Source organism: Chiloscyllium punctatum, chromosome 24, assembly GCF_047496795.1.
Source record: "Chiloscyllium punctatum isolate Juve2018m chromosome 24, sChiPun1.3, whole genome shotgun sequence".
In the NCBI taxonomy this organism is placed as follows: Eukaryota; Metazoa; Chordata; class Chondrichthyes; order Orectolobiformes; family Hemiscylliidae; genus Chiloscyllium; species Chiloscyllium punctatum.
The window spans coordinates 86,698,885-86,701,401 of NC_092762.1; positions in this window are offsets into that span (position 1 = coordinate 86,698,885).

Consider the following 2,517-nt stretch of genomic DNA (forward strand, 5'->3'; position numbering starts at 1 on the left):
CTGTAGAGATTCTATGATTCTATGACATTTACTGACTTGAAATTTCAGAGGCAAATTATTTCTAAATAGGATAACAAAATTTACTGTAAAAACAGACTCCTTCTGGACCATTTCCTCAAGATTCTTGTACATTCTTGACAAGCATGTTGTGATTACTCTTCAGAGAAAACTAAAGCAACAAATAGCAGAATGTCTCCTGACAACTCATTACCCTGTGACATTGGTACAGCAGCAAGATACAGTGAATCGAAACTGAGATGCAAATGATAGCATAGTTTGACCTTCTCCTACAGAAACTAATTTGAACAGATGAATGACATCCACATGAAGTGTTCAGAAAAACATATGCCTGCTGTGATGGAATCGTTTGTATGGTGTGTGGTATGTGAGTTGTGAGGTTTGGAGAAGCAAGGGTTTTTGTAATGGTGAGCGTTTACCTCCAAGGGAAAGTAGATGGAGTGTAGTCTGATGGTGTGACTGTGGGAGAGTGAATTGAAGCAGGGAAGTAACAGAGCACTGTACTAATTTTGCTCACTGGAATTACTTCATCACTGCATTCATGTCCCATGAATGAAACTCATGGCTTCAACCTACTCTAAATTCTTGTTCAACTGACAGCGAAGATGTTGCCTGGAAAGCTTTCCATTTCATTTGGATTTATTTCTCTGCCTCTTCTATTCATTCAATCTCGGGCATTTTGCAGTTGTCTACAGCCAGAATTCCCCATCAAGGATAGACGGAAGGGCGGAATTTGAAACATAAACACATCAGCGATGATGTTATTGAACAACAGAATGTGCTCAAAGGGCCAAATGCTGATTCATTCATATGTTTCTGTGCTAAATCTGAAATGAAACAAAATGACCCCTGTCTGGCAGCCATCTATCTTGTGTGGCAGTGGTTTGCCCCTCAATGATCAGCTCTGAGTTCAGTGTAATTGGAGTGACCTCTCCAGGGCACAGCACTTGACAGAATGTATGGATACCTTAGGTGACTGTCAATCTGGGTTCCCCTGTTAACCTCCCCAGTTGTATCCAATGGAGTGCAAAGCATTATGGTTGGCATTGCTTTCAACTGGGTAAAGATGACAGAACTGACATTAGTCCATCTTTGGCCTGCACTTTATATTTTCTGTCAGTGTTGCTTCCTTTACCCTTCAATATCCACTTGTTATCTAAAAGGCAATTGAGGATTCTCCCATTGCTAGTCGTTTGAGTGTCGAGGACTGTTTGATGCTTGTGGACTGACACTGAAGGCCTAGGAATCAAAAACTCCTCTGAGTTCTTTTGCAGCTTTAACTCTGGGACAGTAAAGGACCTAGTTTCCATCTGTTGGTGGAACAGTTGATGACAGTTCTCCTCTTCATATTGTTGCCGGTCAGTGGTATGGGCTGAAAATGAGAAACATACGTAAAGACAGCAGCATGCTCACTAGCTCATCAATCAGCTGGATGTATCCCTCTGACCTGTGAAGTGAGGTCAATGATCAGAGCATCTGTTCTAGATGTTGGTTTCGGGACAGGTGCTGACTGGGGAACTGGGCTGCTTTCACCTGCTCTTCTGTAGAAAGTGCAAATCCTTTACAATCTCCTGAGAAGGTCTCATCCAAAAGATGACACCATTAGCAGAGCAGTACTCCCTCAGTGCTGCCACTGAGATAGTCCAGATTTTGGACTCAAGTCTGTGGAGTGGGATTTGAATCCAGAACTTTTTATCTCAGAAAGGATGCTGAGCAACAGCCGTTCCCTTAAAGATCCTTTCTTCTTTAGAAAGCAAGATTACAAGACCATCCAACCCACTTTCTCTCATGCATCCTTCAATATCCTAACCCTGTTTCATCCCTCCTCATTGTTAAATTGAACAGGCTGTGTCTGTGAATGTTGGGACAGCTCCGTAAATGGGAAAGGAGGCATGGGATACAGGAAATCTGGCTGTCTGGATACAGAATTGACAGGCCCGTAGAAGACAGAGGGTGGTGGAAAGTATTCAGCCTGGAGCTTGGTGACTAGTGGTGTACTACAGGGATCGGTTCTGAGACCTCTGCTCTTAACGATTTTTATAAGTTACTTGGATGAGGAAGTGGAAGTGTGGATTAGTAAGTTTGCCAATGACACAAAGGTTGGTGGAGTTGTGGATAGTGTAGTGGGCTGTTGTAGGTTGCAATGAGGCATTGACATGATGCAGAACTGGTGTGGTAAGTGGCAGATGGAGTTCAACATGGAAAAGCATGAAGTAATTCACTTTGGAAGGTCGAATTTGAATGCAGAATATAGGGGTAAAGGCAGGATCCTTGGCAGTGTGGAGGAACAGAGGGATCTTGGGGTCCATGTCCATAGATTCCTCAAAGTTGCCACCCAGGTTGATGGGGTTTAAGAAAGCATATGGTGCATTGAATTAATTAGCAGGGGAATTGAGTGTAAGAGCTGTGAGGTTATTCTGCAGCTCTATGGAGCCTGGTTAGACCACACTTGGAATATTGTGTTCAGTTCTGGTTGCCTCATTATTGGAAAGACATGGA